Source organism: Zalophus californianus, chromosome 4 (assembly GCF_009762305.2).
Source record: "Zalophus californianus isolate mZalCal1 chromosome 4, mZalCal1.pri.v2, whole genome shotgun sequence".
Taxonomy (NCBI): Eukaryota; Metazoa; Chordata; class Mammalia; order Carnivora; family Otariidae; genus Zalophus; species Zalophus californianus.
Window position 1 is genome coordinate 141,623,570 of NC_045598.1, and position 23,110 is coordinate 141,646,679.

At 37.2% G+C, this 23,110-nt stretch overlaps 1 protein-coding gene and 1 pseudogene across 9 annotated transcripts in view; both read left to right on the forward strand.

The window, feature by feature from the left end:
• RALYL (RALY RNA binding protein like) overlaps positions 1-23,110 on the forward strand; it is a 685,749-nt gene that overhangs the window by 384,418 nt on the left and 278,221 nt on the right. The window lies entirely within an intron of this gene.
• LOC113917833 lies at positions 5,290-5,380 on the forward strand (annotated as a pseudogene).

Here is a 23,110-nt window from a genome sequence, read left to right on the forward strand (position 1 = left end):
AAATACGATTTCAGCCAAATGTTAGAGTATCACATTAGATTTTCTGTTAATTTCTAGGTTTACTTAAAGTCACAAGCTTCTTTGAGATTGAATAAAAAGAGGGTAGTAAGATCTAGAGAATCACTCACTTTTAAGACATTGATAATTGACTTTAACCTGCAATTCATTTTGTCTTCAGAGTGATCACATTGAACTTCAGAAGCATTATGTTACTTTTTAAATGTTATTTTTAAATATTTGTTCCCCAAATTTTGTTCTAGCCGTACTTGTTCTATCAGATAGAATAAATACAAATAAGTAGTTTATATTTTAAAAGTGTTGTGCAAACAAAATTAAGTATTTTTTTCTGTAATACTTTTCAGAATTTTTCATCTCCTAGGGAAGAGGTAAAGTATGCCACATTTCCAAACTGATTTCAGGAGCACTTCTATGATTCAAAACCAAAATGAAGGATTTTTTTCCAAGCAAAACACTGTAACATGCTGAAGTTATTAACTGAAATTTTAAATTAAGTACTTGTATGTATATAAAACATAAGGACCAATGGAATGGGACTCTCTAGATGACTCAGATTATTGCTGAAACTCCAAAATTGAGAACAACAGATAATAAATAGTCCACAATCTGCTAAGAATGTCTAAACACATTCATAACTGACAACAGATGTGCTCGATAGTTTTAACTCTCCATCAACCCGTGTAAGAGAGGTTCAGAAATCCAACAGAATGGTGGCAGAAAGCCACAATAGAGTTGTCAGCTTCATGGAGAATATTGTGTGATTTCATATGCCCTCCTCTATTTTCTACCGATGTCCCCCCAACACACATACATGGACGCACACAGGAGGAGAATGGGGCTTTCTTCTCTAAGCCAAGGGAACCACTTTTAAAACTTTGGGGTTTTAAAACCCCGAAGGTCCAGGGTAGCATTATTCTTCTCAGTTGATGAAGTGCTCAGCTATAGAAAGGTGTTGGACTAACATTGCATTTAAGGAACACTCAGTAAGATAATTCTTGAGAGAGCTTGGCCCAGTTCATTACATAAAGGAATGTATATGAACATAGTGACTATTACCTGATTCTCATGCCTTTTTTTTTCCAAGCTTTGAGCAGTTATAGTAGAAAAAAAAAAAGTGGGGGAGGCAGTATAAGGGAAAAGGTCTACATTACTGCATTTGCAGAATGTGTATAATGTGCAAGTTTGCAGTGGATGAAGTGGTTCAAGTGATCAAGATGGCTTGCACATGAGAGCAAGGCAGATAAGGCAGAAAGAAGTATAAGATGTGCCACTGGGAACAGTTGCTCGGGTGGGTGGAGTTTTAGAGCACACCTAACCCATTTGAGGGAATTGTGCAGTCCTATACAAAGGGAATGTGTTATACGGCAGTGTATCTGAAGAAGTCACAAATGTGCCCCACAGAAAGGCCAGTGTTCATAGATGTGCCACAGTGGGGGGGCATGGCATGATGGTCAGCAAGCATTAGCCAGCTGAGAACTACAGAGAAACTAGTACAAAAAGACTTCTGCACTTCTGCCAAAATCCCCTTCCTTGCACTGACCCTTAAGGAGAGCTAAAGACTAAGCCTTAACCCCTTCTCCAATGGGTGTTCTGGACCCAAAGTTCAAGCCCAAAATGAAGGGGGAAAAGTGCAGCTAACTGGATGTAAATGTGAAGTTTAGATTTATTTAGGACCAGAGTTATTAATAACTGAGTTGTTCTTGTTCTTTCCCCCACCCCCAATATAGGACTTACTCTAATCATTGACAGTGACTCTAATGCTATAAAATCTCATGGAGATGTATTACAGGGACCTGAAAGGGATTCCGCAAAAGCATATTGAACATACGGATTTGAGGAAAATACAGCTTTTTCTCTAATTATATCTTATTAGATTCAACCTGTCTAATACGCCAGTTATAGACATTACGTTTAATTTCCATGTCATTAATTTTATGTTAACTTATAAAATTATTATATTCAGCTAAAATAATACAAATTTACTAACTTCAGATGAGATCGATTCTACAAAGAACCTAGAATACAATATATATATTGTATATATACAAGTGCATATTAAAATATAAAATATCTTATGAAATATTAATGAATATAATTCATTGTGAAAATATATATTTTAAAACATCAGATTATGCATCAGGAAAATACTTTTCAACAGCTAATATGTATTTTATTATTTTAATTCATAGCTAAGAACCCAACTATTATATTAATCATATTCGGTTGATAATATCTGGTAATGGCTACTTAAATTAACTATCTGTATCAAAATTTAGGAGAAGAACAATAAGAATGCCAAAAGGGAAAAAGAAACATATGCATATAAAATAAACTCAGGCATTCTGTTTTGTAAAATTATTAAAAATTCATATATAATATTTCTATATCATGTAGCTGGTGGCAAAGACATCAATCATCATATTATCTGTACATTGAACATGAAAAATGATTGTGTTCTAATGAAAGGATCTAATTAGTTAGAGAAATGAAGAGAACATATGAAAGCTCTTTAGCTCCAATAACCATACATTATCATTAATAACACTGAACACTATGTGGTTTAATTCCTCTGCTCTGAACATTTTGGAACACACAGTCTTCCTAATTCATTTCTTTAGAGAGAGGTCAGATAATTAATTTATCATTTTCCTAAAAATAACAAGTGGAAATATCACATCAAATCCATGCAATGGTATTCAGAGGTTTTGTACTTCAATTTTTTTTTTCAGTTCTTGCTAAACTTCCACAGGTAAATAACATTAAGCTTATGCATACTCATTGGTTCAATATATAATTGCAAAGCTCATTCAGTAATTTTTGTAGCATGTCCTGTGATCATAAAATTATGCCATAACCTTGCTATAGCCATAAAACAGAATCAAGATTCAAAATTATTTCAACATGCTGGAATTCAAGGTCGAAATCAGTAAGATGAAATTTAACAGGGGAAGCGAAAACTTGTATATTTGGACTTAAATGATCATTTGTGCAAATGTCACATAGGGAGATGTATGCTGAGAAATGAATGGCTGAATAAGAGCCCAGTCGAGACTGAGATTACACAACATTTGAAGGATGCTTCTGCAGAAGGAGGATTAGAGCTGCAAGTAGGTGAGACTATAGAATTTCTCTTTAGGCAGTTTTTAATTCAAGAAATAATATGTTAACAACCACAGCTATCAAATACGGAAATGAGTGTTTTGCAAGGTGGTGAGTGCCTTCTCTGCGGTGTCCTTGGATGCTTCCAAGCAATGACTGTATATGTCATGAAAGCTGATTATATAAAAGGCATTTCTGCAATCAAATCCGGAAGAAATAATTAACTCTAAGAATCTTGCATTGTATTTTTTTCTCACTTATGTAACCCGCTGACATTCTTATTGGCATTTATATTCTGTCTTACTAAGTATAGGTATTTATGTAGATGTCTAGTTCATTTCTAGTTTTATTTTCCTATGCAGTAAATTCCAAAAGATTAGTACCGCATTTTACTTACATCCTTGTCTCCTGTAGGAGGTCTAGAAGCCTTGAACTAAAAGCACACCAAAAACTTTGGGTATATTATGAAATTCATGTATAATAATAGCACTTTCTTGAACAACATATAAGAGAAATATTTGCCACATTATTAAAATGATATTTTCATGAGCGAAACAGTTCAAGAACTATGCAGAGTCTGAGGTTTTACCCAACTTGCATGCTAACAAGTTAGCCTATCTCAGTTTTATGGATGTTGTCTGAACACCCAAGATTCTTGGGTCAGAGGATACCACAATTTCATGAATGTTAAAAGAAGGCCCGAGACTCCTAGATTAGAGACGGAGGATTTGATTACTCACAATACAACAGAAAGCATGAGAATCAGCGTATGTCAGTCAGTTCCTCAAGCTATCATAGCACAGAGGAGTGACACAGATGAGCCAAGATAGTGCATGCATGCCCGGGCGGTGGTATTACAGGACAGAAACCTGAGCTTGCTTAGGAAACCCCAAATCTTTTATAATGGGTAGTAACTGGTTTTCTTCTGTTCCAGAAGGAAAAAAATAGGATCCTGTCTTCCTAGGCAGTTTGCTATACAAAGGTCTTTGAAAGATAGTTCAAAGAAAGTTTAGTTAGTACCTCTCATAGGACACACAGAAGCACAAGAGACCCATGGAGAACTGTCTCCCAACAATATAATTCATAAAATCCTTCTACATTGTGAACGAAAAGTGGCACTTTTTGAGCCAGACTTTGGTGTAGCACTGTGTGATAATGATGGGGAAAAGGAAAGAACATGAAAAAATTCATGGAAAATGAAATTTACATATCCATTGTGTCAGAAGTGACTTCATGACTATGAATTATCATTAGATAAATAATTAGAACTTAGTATCTGCCGTGACTGTCTATTGAATCTCATGATATTTGTGACTTTTATTTATTGTTAGGACACCTCTGAGTTTCCCTTCTTTCTCTTTTGTTGTTCAGTTGCTACTTTTGTACCTTTATTCATCTGTGTTATAGCTTTTATTTTACTGGCCACATAGGTGAGCAGCTAACCAGAGCATTTGTAGGCGAGGGAGGGCTGGTGATCCTAATCAGGATGGAAGTCTTAAAAAAAAGAAAAAACAAAACAAAACAAAACAACAACCCACGATCTATAAAATACAATTTCCGAAAACTCAGGCCCTCTATAAACATTCCTGTAATTTACTTGGTTTCCACACCTCAGACCAGCAATTCTATTTAAAAGCCATAGGAAGATTATCATGAAAATACACAGGGACAGAACTCTTCTTTACTTTAAAAGTTTTAGAGATAAGTTTCTTTTTAAAAATAGCAGTGTTCATTCTACTCAGAAATAACCAAGGCTTTCATTCTCCTTTTTTTTTTCTCTATAGACAGACACAGTTTGTAAATTGATACAGATCTGACTGTTTAGGATATCCAAAATGCATGGTTTAAATTTCTTTAAACTCTGTTGAAATTTTGCTATAAATAATCACTAAGTTTAATCTCACTGAATCTGTTGTCATCATTAACATCAAACACTATTTATGAAATGCTCAATTGAATATGGGCCTTTGAATACAATTGATCAAAGATAATTAATGATCCCCAAATCAAGTATATGATTTTAATGGGATATATTATGCCACAATAGCACCTGGAACAGAGGAAAGAGCCAGTAACTTTGGTTGAACTGAGCTTACTGTGTTTATGAGGACAAAGAATTAAAATTACAATTTTCATAAAGTGTTCCAATTATCATAAAAAATGAAATAACTTATCGCTTCTCGGCCTTTTGGCTAAGATCAAGTGTAAAGAATGAAGTATCTTATTTTTGTTATTAGATTTATTTCTGCCTTTATCACCCTCTGATTTACACAGAAGAATAAAGATACTGTCCACTAACAGATGAGCATTGCTTCATGTAATATACACATTTTTAGCCCCATAACCTAAATGAGAATCACTGAGACATGCTTCTTGGGTGAATGCACTGCATTGCTGATCTCTAAAACTGCATTAAGAGCACCAACATTGGACTCCACATTACGTCATCATAGGTGACTGTTTTTATACTTCATCTACTTATGATAAATTTTTAAATGTATTTGTTTGGATCTTATCCTTTCACTTTCAAATAAGAATAATGAAATGACTATTCCGTTCATTTCAGGGGGTAAATAAAGGATATATTTAAAGATTAGACTGAGGTTCCAGAAACCTACAGACTGCCCCTTGTTCTTTCAGTGTAATGAAGTGGTTCTGAGGCACAGGCGTTGGTGAAAAGAGAAGTGAGTGGAATTCTGAGTCTACCCCTAACGCTTTGTGATTATAGGAGGTTACTTAATCGTACCAGTTTGGTCCTCAGTTTCCTCCTCTTTAATGGGGACAAAGCCTACCAGATTAGGGTCATGCACATCAAATGATACAATATATACAAAGGACTGAGTGCAGCTTCTTGCACATATTAAACCACATGATTTCAGCTTTTCTGGGTCTCAATTTCCTCAACTCTAAAAATAGGATTGGACTATATGATCTCTAAGGATTGTCTAGCTCTAACTTCATAGGCAAATTGTGCATCCTCTTGTATTTTTACTTGGGGTTCCTCATTTGCTATTGCCTGTGATTCTGCTTAGTTTTGCTATCTTTCTAACTTCTTTCTAATGCAGTTTTTTAATCCTTTGACTATGTAGGATCTAGGGACTAGAACATAAATATATGATCATAAATGTATTCCATGCTACCATGACAGATATCTAATATTCAGACATGGCATGTCAGCATTTTTCATGCATAATCTTGCCACTCTCCTGACTCTAATTCACCTTTGATAACTAAATCACTGATGAGGACCAGGAGAGAGAGAGAGAGAGAGGTGGTGAAGGTGGCGGGGGGTGGGATGCAGCGGGGGGTGGGGGGGTTGGGATTGAACATGTCAAGGATTCTGTGGCCCAGATACTCTGAGATTATCATTGTGAAGAACGGGGATAGGGTATGACTGATACTGTAGGCATCTAACAGAATTAGAGCTCTGGGATGCAGATTCTGTTTTCACTGAGAACAGCTCTTGACATGCAGAAATGAGCCTCACATTTGTAAAGGCCAATTGACCAAATGTTATTAGGCAGTAAACTCAATTGTCTCCTAAAGTCTAGACATACCTGCTACTATGTTAGACACCTAAAGTAGGTTAGAAACTCTTTTTCAGCATGAACGTTAGCAATAAGTGGTGTCTCTAGTATCTTTAATCAGAAAATTACCAGAGAGGTAATTTAGGATTTATATGGGAGGCATATTATTCAATAATTACCTATTTTAATAAAAAGTATATCCATCTTTTGAGGTCGTAACTGTAGAGGTTTTAATTTTAGGTGGGAAGATTAATACATATACATATAGATAACTAATGCCCTCATGGCCGATGTACCGTGCAGAAGCTCAGATGGCTTCTTCTCTGTCGTGCCAATGTAGTTACAAGTGTGGGACTCATATTAGGTGATTGTTGATATCTCTGATATATCCCACTTGTTTCCCTAGATTATAAGTAGCTAGAGGACTATATCTTAGTCATGGATATAACACTGGAACACATAAAACCTCATCATCTGTGCCACTGAGTGATATATGTGCTGAAAGAAGATGAAGTTGGTCACTTGATTTCCTCTATTATCTAAAAATCTCAAACGTCATATTCATATCTCTTAAATGAATACTTTAGTGTCTTTTGAAATATTTCTGTAAATTTCATTATACTTTCATTCATAAAAAAAAAAAACTGGTTCTTTCTCTGAAAGATCTTCAGTCGTTTCCTAAGTTGGGACCTATGGGGTTCATTTGAGTAGCACTGGGTTTTTTTTCCTTGGCTTCAGTGAAAATACTCTGTGCATCTTCTATCTCAGCGGCTCAGTGTGATATGAAAAGTAAGTTGGTGTGCCTCTCTCATTCCATGCCGTGGGGAATGCACCTTTCTTCTTCCTTATAGAACCTTATAAAATGTCCCTTTCTCCATCAGGCTTTCTTGAAATCCCCAACACAACTGGTTTAAATGTCATCTCAGCTAACAGTATTTTGTAAATACTTTTGCTGTAGTAGGCCTCAATTTGTCTTATAGCCTGTTATCTTTGTTTTGTCTCCTTTGTTTAAACTGTGGATTACCTCATTCAACCAACTGCCCACATCTCTCGGTAATGTCACAGTGAGGATGTCCTCTTTGTCCTGCACATTGGAGTAGAAGGGACAAACAATCCACAAGCTCTCTCATGCTCACTTGCACCCAGCCCATATGACAATGAACAGTATGGCATACTTTAAAAATTCTGACCTACAAAATATTATTTCCAAAGAGCCAGCTCCTGTGTTAACATTACCCTATATTATTCCCAAAGGAAAGAAATATTTTTGTTCTTCTCAGAATTGGCTGATTGTTACCAAAACAAGGTTGTAGAATATATCTGCTTCTAAAAATACTTCTCTCTTTACCATACCACATAAATAAAAATTTGTCTCTGCATCTTAAGTGATCTGTATGCTGAGGACAGAGAGACCACACACTGAACAAATGTTATAATTTTGTTACTTTCAAATGTTCACATTAAATTACAATTATACAATAAAAAGCCTTTTCCTGGGATATCTTTAATACCATACTTTTAAAAATTGTGTTTCTGTAAACCTCAGGGTTCCCAAGGTGAAATTGGTTCCCTTAAAAGAAAGTAGAGGCCACAGTAGATTTATTTTATATGTAAGATATGTCACTTTTGGACACTGTATTAGTGTCCCAGGGCTGCTGTAACAAAGTACCACAAACTGCATGGCTAAAATAATAGAAATTTATTTTCTAACAGTTCTCGAGGTTAACAGTCTGAGATGAAGGTGTCAGCAGTATTGGTTCATTCTGCGCCTCTGGTGACAGCCAGCAATCTTTGGTGTCCCTTGGCTTGTAGCCGAGTCACTACAACCTCAGCCTTGTTGTCACATGGCATTTTTCCTGTGCATCTGTGTCTCTTCTTTTTTTTTAAGATTTTATTTATTTATTTGACAGAGTGAGAGAGCACAAGCAGGGGGAACAGTAGAGGGAGAGGGAGAAGCAGGCTCCCCGCTGAGCGGGGAGCCCGATGCGGGACTTGATCCCAGGACCCTGAGATCATGACCTGAGCCGAAGGCAGACACAGTCACCCCTGTGTCTCTTCTTTTAAGGTAACCAGTGATGTTGGATTAGGGCTCACCCTAATGATTTTATTTTAACCTGATTACAGTAAAGATACAGTTTCCAAATATAGGCACATACATTCGGTCCTAGGGATCAGGACTTGAACTAATTTATTCGTATCAAACGTAGTGTGTTCAGAACATATGTGTTCAGCAGACAGTTCCACCCTTAACAGGCACCATTTGAAGGTTGAGTCAGAGTTTGTAATTCCAGGACCAGAAAAAAAAAGACAGACACTCTTTGAAATTCATAGCTTTAAGTGTACTAACAAGCACTGTTGGGTGTTTCAAGGTCATTTGTCTATGTGCACTGGAATATCACTTTTATAATAGAAGAACAGTTGGGCATGGCACACATCAGAATCACACAAAAACTGTTTTAAATGAATTAACAGGTTTTATAGAAAGATCATTAAGCTTGTAGTCTAGACACTTGATTTTACAGTAGAAGATGCCATTGACAGCATGAATATTGAAACCTAGACTAGTCTCTTAACCCTACTTTTTATAGATTTTCAAAATGTAATTTGTTAAAAAATAAGGGCAAGAAGATGCCTGTAGTATATGTTGAACACATTGATTCTTTGTGAAGTAAAATTTGTAAATTATGTAAAAATATAAAAATCTTCACTTGAATCAAGTTGTCCCCCAGATAAGCTTACGGGAGTTTTTGCTAAACATCCACTGCTAATTACACCCAAGACAGGAATGGTTTCTGCTCTTTTGACTTCAGGATCTTCCCTTTAATTTTTATGAAGATTTTTCTGCATGATGGCATAGTTTCATAACATACACTGAGGCAATGTAGACTGTGAAATTGCAGGCATCTTCATGTAAGACCTTCTATTAATATGTTATGGAATCATATAATAGAGGCAAACATGTTATATGGTAACAAGAATGATTTCTTGAAGTGGAGAATGTGGAAATGAGGGAGATAGGTATCTGTGTTACACAGCCAGAATTCAAGAGAACAGGAAAAGACACTGATGTAATTTATGGAAACCAAAATGTCATTAAGAAACTGATGGGATCCAGCTCTTTTTTTTTTTTTTTTGTAATAGCTTTTTGAGATATAATTCACATACCAAACTATTCATCTATTTAAAGTCTACAGTTCGGGCACCTGGGTGGCTCAGATGGTTAAGCGTCTGCCTTCGGCTCAGGTTACGATCCCAGAGTCCTGGGATCGAGTCCCACATCGGGCTCCCTGCTCTTTGGGAACCTGCTTCTCCCTCTGCCTCTCTCTCTCTCTCTGTCTCTCATGAATAAATAAATAAAATCTTTAAAAAAAAAATAAAGTCTACAGTTCAATGTTTTTTTGTGAATGTTGACAAAGTTGTGAAACTATCACCATTGTCAATTTTAAAATACTTTCATCACCCAAGTAAAGAGACCCCATACCGTTTAGCAGTGACTGCCCTCCATCTCCTGTCCTAAGCAATAGCTAATCTACTTTCTGTCTGCATATATTTGTCCATTATGGACATTTCATATAATGAAATCACACAACATGTGGTCTTTTGTGACGGGGTTCTTTCCCTTAGCACAATATTTTAGTTTCATACAAGATATAGCATGTAGATATACAATATTTTATTTATCCATTCAACAACTGGTGTATGTTTTGTTTTTTCTACTGTTTAGCTATTCTGAATAACGTTGAATGTATGTACCCTTGTGTACAAGCTTTTGTATGCACAATGGTTTTCATTTCTCTTGGGCATACACTTAGAAATGGAATTGCTGAATCATATGGTAACTTTATGTTTAACTTTTGGAAGAATGACAAGACTGTTTTCCAAAGTACCACCATTTTACATTTTCACCAGCAATGTATAAGTGTTCCAATTTCTTCACATCCTTGTCAATACTTATTATTATCTGCCTGTGACTATAGCCAACCTAGTAGATGTGAAACATTGTCTCATTATTATTTCAATTTGCATTTCTCTGAAGGCTAGCCGATGATATTGAGCAGTTTTTAATGCACTTATTGACTCTTTGCATATCTTCTTTGGAGAAATGCCTACTTTAATCAGATATGTGATTTATAAATATTTTCCCTATTCTGTGGATTGGCTTTTCATCTTCTTGTTGATGTCCTTCAAAGCACAAAATGTTTAAATTTTGATGAACTCCAGTTTATCTATTTTGGGGTGTTGCTTGTACTTTAGGTGTCATATCTAAGAAAATTGTCTAATCCAGTATCATGAAGATTTACCTGTGTTTTCTTCTAAGAGTTTTAAATTTTTCGCTCTTACGTTTAGGTCTCTGCTCCATTTTGAGTTAATTTTTGTATATGGTATGAGGCAGGGGTCCAGATTCATTCTTTCTTCTTCTATAAGTCTTACTTTATCAACAACTTAATTCAGACTCTCACCTGTATATCTAATCTTCTCTACCCCACAAATTCACCTCATTCATAACTTCTGATTGATAATAGCTTCTGCAACACAAGCTTTCAGCTGTTTAATATTATATGTGTTCTGTCTTAAAGACCCTGACTTCTGGTCTATCAACCGATAAGTTTCCACCACACATCTCCAATCTCCAAATCAGAGTCCTGCAAAAGAAAATGTGGCTGCCACTAAACACCATGCTCTCTACTTGGGCAGAGTTTTTGGAAAGATCTGTGGTAGATTATCAGTTGGCTTTTCTTCAGTAAAGGCACACATTTTTTGAATTTACCCTCCAATAGGGGATCAGATGAAACAGAATATGGACATTTAATATATTAAGTAGTGTGTAGCCATGTGCCTTCTGACAGAGCAGAAATCATGGACCTGTTAGAAGGTCCATAGGTCAAACATTTGTGGTTTTTATCTAGCCAATATAACATCTATACACAGACCATTTATAATTTCATAGATTGTATTTTTTTTGTCTCCAGACTGACAACAGTCAACCTGAAAACTTAGAGAATAAACATTATTATAACAGCACAAATCATCATTCCTTCTGTCTGCCATAATCATTACTTCAGGTAAAACCAAGAGTGCTTTTGACTAACAAAAAAAGGAGACGTTTCATGTTAACAGTTGTGAGATTTTTTTTAACCTAAATGATTCCAATTATTGATCCTAGATTGAAATCTTCAAATAAAATTGATTTATTTCTTTAATGGAATATTTAAACTAGAGAAGTCTATCAACTTGGGGTCTCAGCCTGAATGAACCACCTCCATTTAGAAAATTGATCTTCCAGTCACACTTTTATTAACCTTGAATTTTTAGAGCATGGTTGCTTTTACAGAGAGAGAGAGAACGAGAAATTGTCTCCAGTAACATTTTACAGCATTGACAAGTTAGAGTATGGACATTAGAGTGAACTAACTCTCTGGTATATAACCTTTCCACACACCAGCAAAACGAACAATGTGCATATTTAAATATGCAAGCTAGGTAACGAGGAGAGCAATGAGTAAAAGTAAGCACTACTGAATGGGTGATAGGACCCAGTGCATACTGGAAACTCTAATAAAGAAAAAAACTCCAACAAAAATGGTCATTCCCCAGTGATTACTTTTATTCACCAAATTTTGTATCTCCAAGTTAATAAATTACGGAGCCATGTTTATGAAGAGTTGAAAAGGTCCTTGAGCAAGCGGTCATATGTCTTGCCTCTTGACTCATTAAAAGAAGAGCATTGTTGGGATGTGATTTACAGAGTTTGGTGCTCAGAATTAACTGGACACGGGAAAACTACATTAATCTGAGCAGCTCACAAAGGACTGAAGTACCTACCAGAAAGCTAAGTGACTGATTTATAGTGGAGCTACATGGTGGAGTAATTAGATGCAGCTTTGGAGCTCAGTAGGGGATTTGAATCCTGGCAGCAGCATTTAAAGGTATGTGTCTTTGGGTAAGTTTCCTAACCTCCATTAGTCCTTTAAAGTGTGGATAACACGCGCCTTCATGGATATGAATGTTAAACACAATGTTTGTAACTGTGCTTTCTAAAAAGGAGCCACTGTGGGGCGCCTGGGTGTCTCAGTCGGTTACGCGTCTGCCTTCGGCTAAGGTCATGATCCCAGGGTCGTAGGATTGAGCCCCGTGTGGGGCTCCTTGCTCAGCGGGGAGCCTGCTTCTCCCTGTCCCCCGAGCTTGTGCTCTCTCTCGCTACCTCAAAGAAATAAATAAAATCTTAAAAAATAAAAGGAACCACTGTGTAAATGGTGACAATAAAATAGGAAACATAACTGCTGGTAGTATGCCATCAAAAATCCCGCCTTCTAGCAACAGTATTCCCCCACTAGAAAATCACAGGGAATGAAATTTAAATCAGAAGGTTTGGGGTTTTGGGGCGGCTTTTTGGTTTTTGTCCAAGAAATCAGAGCAAGAGGGATCTGTAGTATAAGCCTAATGTTTAAGGCAGCCATCTTCAAAATAGAAAAATTTTCAGTGTAAACTAAGCAGATGAAATCTTCAGGGTCACCCTACAGGGTTGGAGAAACTCAGACAAACTTCTTCTCAAACCACCCATTCTTTCCTCCTGGTCACCAAAGTTCAAATGATACATGTGTTTCTTACACATGACATGAGAAGTTGCTCAGCTAAGAATTTTTAGACATCCTCTTAATTTACTATCAAATGGACAAAAAAAAAAAAATCAGCTATGCAAATTGTGACACTTAAGTCTCAATTCTATTTGCTTGGGCTCCGTGCAAAAACTGAGGAAAACTCCCAAGTATTTTGGTGCAGCTCAAATATACCGACACTTTCAAACAGGTCTATGCAATTACTATTGTGTTCTATTGTCCATTTGTCCTCATTATTGCCATTGGCAGTTTTGTGTTCTTTGTATTCACATCACTTACTATTTTTCAATTGGTCCATATTTTGCTTTTTCAGTTGTGTTGTTATTCTCAGTGACACTATTATTTGAAAACCATGTGTCTCTTTGGCAAGATCTCATTATATGTGCCTCTCTGACACCTCATTCTAAATTCTCAGGAAGAGTCTGGGCTGGGGCCATTAGTTTTCCAGCATTAGGAGAAACAATCTTGCACAGCAAAAAACACTTTCTTCCCACTTACATTTTTGTTAATTCATGCCTCTTGCCAATTTAAGTAACCCTAAATTCACTAGTCTTAATTGCTTTATTGTTTCTGATGCCCCTGTGACCAGATAGTCTGGTGAGATCAAGGGTTACAGTGAAGCCAACCTAACCCACATTAAATAAGCAGAAGTAGGTTATTTTCCCCAATGTGCCTAGTTTCTCTCCAACCTGTTCTTTGAAACTGATGGACAAATTTTTACTAGTCCCAACTCCCCCGGATACTTCTGAATCACCCAGTTGGGGAAATAGAGAGGGAAGGAATCCTGGAGTTTACAAGCATTTTTTATTTCATTGATTTTTCTTTGGTTTGCTCTTGCCCTAGCTTCTCCCCTGGGACTTGATTTGTATATAGCAACTAGAGGAACTTACTGGTACCAATGGAGTGGAATGGAAGAGATTGGTAGAGTTAGTTAAAGAAGAATGAGACTGAAAGTAATATAAATGACTGTAGGATAGAAAACAAGAGGCTACAGATTTAATAAACTCAGTGTAAACTTCAGTAGGAAGATGAACCACTGGAAAGACTAGCTTCTCTGAAATAAGAAAATTTAAAAGAATGCAAGTTGCCCAGGACGATGAAGTATATTCGTAAGTATAAAAGTGGAGAATAGGCCAAGGTTTGCAAAGGAATGGAACATGGCATTAGGTAATCCAGTGGCATGAAGCCTGATGTCCATGGCTCTTAAGCTTTTCAGACTTCGCTGGATCCATCACTGTGTGCCCTAAACTGTACCTCTTCCCCTAATTCATTTGGTAATAGTCCATCTACCTTGTCATTCATTTCAGAAACCTGGATATTTTTTTGTGATACTTCCCTTATGCTCATCTCTAAGTTACCAAATTCTGCTGATTTAGTGCCCAAATATTCTTGATTTTCCCCTTTCTTTTCAATCTCTACTACCAGTATCTTTTTTCAGGCTCACCTAGTTCTTGTACTGAGTGACTGAAATAGCCTCTTCCTAGGTCTCTGTGACTCTAGCCTCATCTCATTGAAATCCATGCTCCATAGATCTGGCCGGAGTGATAGATCTAAAAGCAAGGGTGAGCAAACGACAGCTTGTGAGCCAAGTCTGACCTGCTGTCTACTTGTGTATGACCCACAAACAAAAAATGGTTTTTACATTTTTAATTTTTTTTTGAAAAATCAAAGGAGAATACTATTTTGTGACACATGAAAATTATATGAGGTTCAATGTCCCTAAATAAATTATTGGCCCACATCCACACTTCTTTGTTTCCTTACCATCTGTGGATGTTTTTGTGCTTTAACAGCAGAGTTGAGTATTTGTAATGGGGACCAGAGGGTCCACGAAGTCTAAAATATTTGCTGTCAGGTGCTTTGCAGAAAAAGGTTGCCCACCCATGCTCTAAAGCAAAAAGAGGACCCCATCATTCCTCTGCTCAAAATCTTTGAGTGATACTCCATCACCTGCAAGGTAAGACCAGGCTCCTGAATGTGACGTACGGACCTCTGTTACCTGCACCTTATGTCTCTCCAGCCTCAGCCTCCTTTGTAGTGTTACCTGCTGCTATATCATAATGCCCTGCCTGGGTTCCTGTGCTTGTCTCCCTGGAATGCCATACTTTTTCATTTTGTTGAGTTAAATGTTTCTCATCCTTCTAGAAAGAATGTTGAGGTCATCTCCTCTAGGGAGTCTCCCTAGACTCCCCCTTGGAATGATGTGCCCTCCCTGACTTCTGTTGTTCTAAGTACCACATTATTTTACGAATAGTGATTTCTGCATGTGCCTAAATAGCAGGCTCTGGGGGCACCTAGGTGGTGCAATCCAATCGATTAAACATCATTCTCTTGGTTTCAGCTCAGGTCAAGATCTCAGGGTTGTGAGATCAAGCCCCACGTGGGGCTCTGTGCTCAGTGTGGAGTCGGTTTGAGATTCTCCCTCTCCCTCTGCCCCTCCCTCTCATGCATGCTCTCTCTCTCCCTAAAATAAATAAATATATATTTTAAAAAAATAAAAATAAATAAATAGCAAGCTCTGGATTACAAGCCCATTGGCTGGAAAAGGGTCTTGTTTATTTTTCTATCCCCCACGAATATATGTCACACTTAATATTGACTCAATCAGTGTTTGTTGAATGAATTAAAATACCTGACATATAATTAACAATTGTTAGGTTTAACAGAAGACCTTATATATAATTATAAAAAAATATCATTCTGTAACAAAATGTAGCATTAAAATTATTTTAGAACATTTAACTTTGATTTATGACAAAAATATCTAATTTTTGTTTTGGGAGTATTGCAGCAAGAAAAATACAAACTTAAGCTAATTTCTTTATGTGCAAAAATAAATTTCTATCATAGGGCCAGATAACACATTTAATAAATATTTAAACAACCCAGCTTGCCATTATCCCTTATTATCATATATCACTGACCATTAAAAATTTCATAAATGCACTATGATTATAAATAGAGAATATTAAAACCTCATGTAGCTGAAATATTTTATATGCATAATCTTAGCTAGATGAAAAGATTTAGTATGATGGCATTAAATTTCTAGAGGATACTTTGTACTTATTTTACAAGTCAAGAAACTATATTGCAAATAAGCTGCTTCCCTCCCATGGAAGTTAGCAATAGTAAATATATCACTATTTAAATATTAGTGAAATGTCATTTTAAAAAATCTAAGCCGATATTTGTATATTGAACCTACTACTGTGATTAAAATTATCTCTTAATTATTGAAATATAAAAAATAATTACTTCCTTTGACATGTCTAACTAGAAAAAAATTCTAATGTTTTTAATATTTTATCATTCATTCCTTTTATCTGCCTCCCTCCCCTCAAATAAGCATTTGGACTGATTCAATTACATGTATATATATGTGTATGCATCTCTTAAAAATAGCTTTGCTTCAGATATATTTTAAAAATGCTCTATCTTCAAACTAATCGTCCCAAGAACACTCTGCTTTCATTATTGCAGAGTAATGTGAGAAATTGGGTTAGGGTTTAGCAGGATACACATGTATTATTGCTTCTGTCACACCTGTACCACCCCATTAATTCTCTTGGCCTGATCTAATTTGATGATGGGGTCACTTTCAGGTTTGAATCTAATTTTTATGTTGTCAATCTTTGCCAAGTTGATGGGCAATATCCTAAGCATATATCCTTGTGGGTTTTCACAGAGTTTTCTATCACTATTTGATTTATTTATTCCTGAAACTTTTAATTTGAAAACTTGCTGTTACTTGTTTGCTTTAATATTGGTTTTATCATTTTGCTTTTTTTCTCTAAAAACAAAACAGCTAGTGCAATCTTTAATTACACTCTGTCCCTTAAGTAGGGCTCATCCTTAATTCATCAAATGTAATACTTTTTTTTTTTAACCCATGTGAAACAGTAACACCTCTCCAAGGACTGAGCTGAGGCATGTGGTACTTTTTTATAGAGACAAATCACAGACTGATTGTGAGCTATGTTTGCACATTTTTGGTTTCTGCTAGGCTTTTTCTTTTGGCTTGACTTACTTAGTTTATCTTATAACCATCCACTTTCTGTTATTTGCCTGCTGAGCACACACTCCTGCTTTTACACACTGTATAGAAAGGCCTGCTCTTTAAGAAGTTAATAGGTAAAGGGAGGTTGGTATTTGAGGCAAAATGTTTTCCTAGGAGGATCCTCATCGCTGACATTTGCTTTCCTTTCCAATCTCACAGTCTGAATTTGCAGGCCTTTGGGGCTCCATGCACAGCCCATCTGTTGGAGCAGACCTATGCCAAGTCGATTTGGTTATGTCTGAGAGGAATGAAGAGGGCATTTGAAAAAAATTACTCTTATAATCTGTTTTTCTAGTGCAAAACCTCATTGTTGGAATAGACATGATTCTGCCATCCTGAACAAACTGACAACCTGATATTAGAAATAAACATCAAGCAGAGCCTATTGAAATGGCCATTTATATTGGGGAAGGTGTTATATTTAATGTTGTATGTTTCTGTTCAACAGTTTGCATCCTGGTGCTCTTGGTTATGGTCAAGGACTTAAACTCAGCGACAGGTTCAGGAAACATTTAGTGAGGTCTGATAATGTATACAGCAAGGTTATAGAAAATCGTAAATATGCAAAGATGACTGTGATGTGGTTCCTTCGCTCGAGAAGTTTCCGTACTAAGCATGGCAGAGCTAAGATATATTCAGAGAATAAGATAAATGCATTTCATATATTTGATACTTTTAATATTGACACCACTTACATCTTGTACTAATATTACTTCACTAAAGTACATTATATATTTTCTAAGTTTAATCTTATAACAAGTTATATCCCCTTTTTACAGGGAAGGAAATTGGAGATGCAGAGATGGTCTGATAGGTAGTTAGGAGTGGGGCCTGTCTATCTTATTCCCATACTTATGATATTTACCGATAAATTACATTGCACAGAGAAGAAAACCAAAAATGTGTTTGATGCTGTGGCAGATGAATACTTCCATTAGAGATGAGGTAACAGCTGAACACCCACTTTCTCAGCCTTCCTGAAACCGTGATTTTCAGACAGTTTCTGCACAGCAGCTAGTCTACCAATAGGCTTTTTTTTTTTAATCTTATTTACTTCTTTTTTTTAATTTTATTACATTATGTTAGTCACTATACAGTACATCATTAGTTTTTGATGTCGTGTCTCATGATTCATTGTTTGTGCATAACACCCAGTGCTCCATGCAGAACGTGCCCTCTTTAATACCCATCACCAGGCTAACCCATCCCCCAAACCCCTCCGCTCTAGAACCCTCAGTTTGTTTCTCAGAGTCCATCGTCTCTCATGGTTCGTCTCTGCCTCTGATATCCCCCCCTTCATTTTTCCCTTCCTGCTATCTTCTCCTTTTTTTTTTCTTAACATATAATGTATTATTTGTTTCAGAGGTACAGGTCTGTGATTCAACAGTCTCACATAATTCGCAGCGTTCACCATAACACATACCCTCCCTAATGTCTATCACCCAGCCACCCCAGTCCCTCCCACCCACACCACTCCAGCAACCCTCAGTTTGTTTCCTGAGATTAAGAATTCCTCATATCAGTGAGGTCATATGATACATGTCTTTCTCTGATTGACTTATTTTGCTCAGCATAATACCCTCCAGTTCCATCCACATTGTTGCAAATGGCAAGATTTCATTCCTTTTGATGACTGCATAATATTCCATTGTGTGTGTGTGTGTCTGTGTGTGTGTGTGTGTGTGTGTGTGTGTGTGTGTATACCACATCTTCTTTATCCATTCATCTGTCAATGGATATCTTGGCTCTTTACATAGTTTGGCTATTGTGGACATTGCTGCTATAAACATCGGGGTGCACATACCCCTTCAGATCCCTACATTTGTATCTTTACCAATAGACTTTTGAGTCAGATGAGGCTGACTGTGCTCTGTATCCCTGCCTTTAACACAGATGCAGAGAGCAAAGCTGGTGCCACCACCTTGCAACATGAGAAAAAACAAACAAAAAACAAGAGAATTCCATAGACCTCGGCTCACAAGTTGATGACCATCACTAGGAGCTGTCCTGCTCTGCATTTATTGTTAAGTGAGAAAAATAATGCCCTCTTGGTTTAAGCAACTTAGCAACCACCATTCTACTCTCTTGTTTCGTATGGCTTTTGTAGATTCCTCATATAAATGACTGATTTCATGTAGCATAATGTCCTCAGGGTCCATTCATGTTGTTAGAAATGGCAGGATTTCTTCTTCCTCATGGCTGAATAATACACCATTGTATATATTTTATATATAGTATACAATATTCCATTTCTTTAGCCATTTATGCACTGATGGACACTTAAGTTGCTTCCGTATCTTGACTAACACTGCAATAAGCACGGGGGTGCAGATATCCCTTCAAGATAGTGATTGCATTGCCTTTTGATATATACCCAGCAGTGAGATTTCTGAATCCTATGGTACTTCCATTCCTAATTTTTTGAGGAAACTCCATACCATTTTCCATGGCGGCTGTACCAGTGTACATTCCCATTAATAGTGCACGAGAGTTCTCCTTTTGTCACATCCTCACTAGCACTAATTATCTCTTGTCTTTCTGATGATAGCCATTCTGACAGGTGTGAGGTAATAGCTCACAGTGGTTTTCATTTGCATTTTCCTAATGGTGATAAACATCATGTACTTGTTGGCCATGTGTATGGCTTTTTTGGGTAAATGTCTATTTCATTCCTCTCCCCGTTCTTTTGTGGAATTGTTTGTGCTTTTGCTACTGAAATGCATGAATTCTTTATGTATTTTGGATATTAACCGCTCATCAGATACATTATTTGCAAACATTTTCTCCCATTCTGTAGGTCACCTTTTCATTTTGTTTATTTTGCTGTGTAGAAAGAAGCCTTTTGGTTTGATGTAGTCCCACTTATTAAATTTTGCTTTTGTTGCTTTTATTGCTTGTGCTTTGGTATCATGTCCAAAAAATTATTCCCGAGACCGATGTCAAGGAGTTTTTTCTCCTGTGTTTTCTTCTAGGAGTTTTATGGTTTGGGGTCTAATGTTTAAGTCTCTAATACATTGAAAGTTAATTTTGGAGAGTGGTTTAAGAAAAGGGTCTGATTTCATTCTTCCACATGTGATTATCCAGTTCTCCCTGCACCGTTTTTTGAAAGACTTTAAATTTTCTCCCCAGATTTCGGAAGTTCTCAGTCATTATTTCTTTAAATCAGCTTTCTGCCCCTTTCCTTCTCTCTTCTTCTCTAGAACTCCAATAACTTATGCATGAGTTCTTCTGAAGGTATTTTATGGGTCATATAGGCTTTCTTTCCTCTTTTTCCATCTTTGTTCTCCTCTGACTGGATAATTTCAAAGGTCCTATCTTTTGCTTCATAGATTCATTCTCTGCTTCATCTGTCCTTCCTTTTGTACTTTCTCTTGCATGTTTTTTTTTTCATTCATTGCATTCTTCAGCTCCCAAGTTTCTGTTTGAGTTTTTTTTTTTTTTTATGATTTCTATCTCTTTGTTAAACATCTCATTCTGTTCATGTATTGTTTTTCTGATTTCATTGAATTGTCCTTCTGGGCTTTCTGAGTGTTTATTAGGTTTCCTTAAAACAGCTATTTTGAATTCTTTATCAGGCATATTATAGATCTCCATGTTTTGGGGATCACTTACTGGAAGATTATTGTGATTTTTTGGTGGTGTCATCTTTCCTTGACATTTCATGTTCCTCGAAGTTTTGCATTGTTGTCTTTGCATATGATGTAGCAGACACCTCTTCCAGTCTTTAGTAACTGCCTGTGGGACAGAAATGCCTTCCATCGGCCCTGGGACTAGGGCTTCTGAGGCTTTCTCTGACCTTCTGTGAATACACCTTCTCCACACTTCTTACTCCCTCTTGTGGCAGAATTCTTAAACTTGTATGCCTTTTCTTGATCTTGCAATGAATGCACCAACTGGGGGCTGATAACCCCCCTTTGGTTCTTTGAAAGGTGGCACTAAAACTCAAGTTTGTGGTATCTCTCTGGCTCCACAGATTCAGGCTCTGTTTTGTGTGTGTGCTCACTAGCCATTTGTGAGAGCTCGCTCTGCCGCTGCCGCCGTCAGAAGTATGCACAGGGAGCTGGCTGCAGAGTTTGGGGATTGTGTGGGTGAAGTACATGGAGGGCTGGGGGTGCCCGTGGGCCAGGTGGGGATGAGTGCTGCATGTGAGGTGTTCTCAGTGGTTTTTGGCTGAGCTTCATGATGGAGTCCACGATGCAGCTAGTTGGATCCACTTTGTTTTAATGCCCTCTGAGAGTCCTACGTTCCACTCTCCCAGCGTCTTCCTGCCCCAGTCATGCAGTTCATGACTCTGGATGAGACAAGAGAAAAATGAGCTTCTTTGGCAACATCCCACACAGCTGGGGAAGCTGGGGGCTCATTCACATGCTCTCACTTCCCCCTGTAAGGGAAATCAAGGGCTCAGAATACCTCTCTTGGTCCTGAGTCATGCCACCTTGAATCAGGAAGGGAGGTGGGGGTGGGAGATGTAGGTCAAGTTATTACCCTCTCTAATGCTTCCAAAATCATATTGTTTGGTCTAATGGTATGCTGGAACTTCTCTGGAAACTAGGACTTCCACAAAGACTCTCTCATCCATGGGTGATTATCTAAGACAATATTTTCCAGAGGCTCAGGTGGATGGGCCTCCTTCTGGGTCTCTCTCTTGGCAGATGTGCTGTATGCCACAGCTCCCACAGACACTGTTGTCCATGGATGGATGATGGACTGTTGTAGAGGGGAGACAAAAACAGGAAATGTTTTCTTCCGCCGTGAAGCTGATGTTACGCCCAGGGTTCTATTCTTTTCTTCTGATTTTCTCATTGCATACTCTTTCTCTAAGTGAGCTCATCCACCCCTTGTTGTTTAATAGCCGTGTATTGTTGCCATAAGCATGCCCCTAATGCCACACATGTATTTGACTCCCAGTCTATATCGCAGACCTTTCCTCAGAGCTCCGGACTGAACTATATTCAAGTTCAAAATACTCAATGCCTACTTCTCATCTTTTCATACAAATCTTATTTTCTTATGCACTCAGTCACCCAAGTCAGAAATCTGAAGTCCTTCTAGACTTTTTCTACATTATCCCTTTATATCAGTTTCACACCAAATTCTATCCATTTGCAATAGACTTTGAATCTATTTATTCCATCCTTATAACCACTAACTGAGCCTAAGCTTTTGCAACATCTCTTACCTGAATGTCCTGCAGCAGGTCCTCAGTGGATCTCCCTGACTCTAGGTCTTCACTCATTCCTATCAATTCCCATACACTCTCAGCAGAGTGATTTTATGTAATAAAAGGCACTGGTGCTATTTGTCTACTGAGATCCTTCAAGGACTCTGCAGAGCCTTCAAGATATAGTGCAAACTTTTAACATGGCATTTCCTCACCTCTGCTTATTTAATCTATTCTTTTGTTGTTCTGATTCTTTCACTCATTTCTATATATCTACTAAAGAAATGGTTGCAAAATACATGATATGTGTGAGAACCAGTAACTGCGGGGATGACAGAATTTTCCTGACCCTCATAGCATGTACAGTTGAGTAGGGGAGACAGATAATTTTAAAAAGTCAACAAAATGAGATCAGCTTGCGATCAGTAAATTAAAAGAATCAGATTTCTGTCACTGAGAACAATGATGCAGGGAGAGTTGTACTGTATGGTCTGATATAATATTTAAGTTGGCATTTAAAGGAAGAGAAAGACTCAGCCACATGAAGTGTTGAGGGTAAGGATATCCAGGCATAAAGAATAGAAATTATAAATGCCTCATTGAGATAGAGTCTAGCAGGTTTTAGAAA